This window comes from Arachis ipaensis, chromosome B05, assembly GCF_000816755.2.
Source record: "Arachis ipaensis cultivar K30076 chromosome B05, Araip1.1, whole genome shotgun sequence".
In the NCBI taxonomy this organism is placed as follows: domain Eukaryota; kingdom Viridiplantae; phylum Streptophyta; class Magnoliopsida; order Fabales; family Fabaceae; genus Arachis; species Arachis ipaensis.
The window spans coordinates 83,402,291-83,403,561 of NC_029789.2; positions in this window are offsets into that span (position 1 = coordinate 83,402,291).

A 1,271-nucleotide genomic window follows, 5' to 3' on the forward strand; every position below is an offset into this window, starting at 1 on the left:
AATATCTCTCAATTTGTCGGGATGGTCAGCAGATTCATCGCAAATCCAGGAAAAGAGCATTGGAGTACTGTGAAGAGGATCTTGAGATATATCATAGGAACTTTTAATGTTGCTTTATATTTTAGAGAATCTAAACTTACCATCAAAGGTTATGTTGACTCTAATTTCGCAGGAGACCTTGACAAAAAAAAATCCACTACTTGCTATGTGTTCAAACTTGTAGGAAGTGTAGTAAGTTGGTTATCAAAATTACAAGCAGTTGTAGCATTATCAACTACAGAAGCTGAATATATGGCAGCTACCCAATCTTGTAAGGAAGCAATTTGATTGCAAAGGTTAATGGACAAATTCGGGCACAATCAGAATATGATTCCAATATTTTGTGACAGTTAGAGTCCCTTGCACATCGCAAGGAATCCAGCCTTTCACTCAAGAACGAAGCACATAGGCATTCAATATCATTTTGTTCATGAAGTAATGGAGGATGAAAAAGTGGATATGCAAAAAATCTACACTAAGGACAATCTTGCAGATATCATGACAAAACCAATCAATACAGATAAATTTGATTGGTGCAGATCTTCTCTTGGCCTATTGAAAATATGAGCAACAAGAATACCCCAAAAGAATAATTTTGAGTGGAAGATTATGAAAAAAAGAAGTAAAATTCTTCTTTTGGTTTGAAATCAACAAAATTGGCTAGAGGTTACAAGTGATACAAGTGGAGCATGATGAAGTTTCAAGAAAATTAAAGAACATTATAGAACTTAAGCTTGGTCTAGAATCAAGTATGATGGAAATGGTTCTTATCAAGTTAGAAGACTCATGAAACTACATAAGTTAGCTTGGTTGCAATCTTTGACTTAGTCAAAGAATGAGTTGTTACATAAGTTGATATTTATCAACTTGTTATACAACTTGATAAAGATGAATGTAAAAGAAGACTCTAGCTAGTACACACACTTGTGTAATTTGTATACAATTTGATCAACTTGTAAACTAAATACACCTCCACAAAATACTAAATATAGAGGGTTAAGGCATTTGTTATTATATGTCATATTTTGCATAGAATTAGTGAGTGAAACTTTAAGAGAAAAGTAGTAAGGTCTCTCATATATGTAATCCTTTTATAAAAATTTTTATAATACGTAAAAGAGTATTATAGACTTTTTTATGTATTGTGAGAGATTATAATTTTACCATTTTATCATATTATTTTTATTATTATCTAAATTCTTGTTCAATTCTTCTCATTCACAAATTTTAAT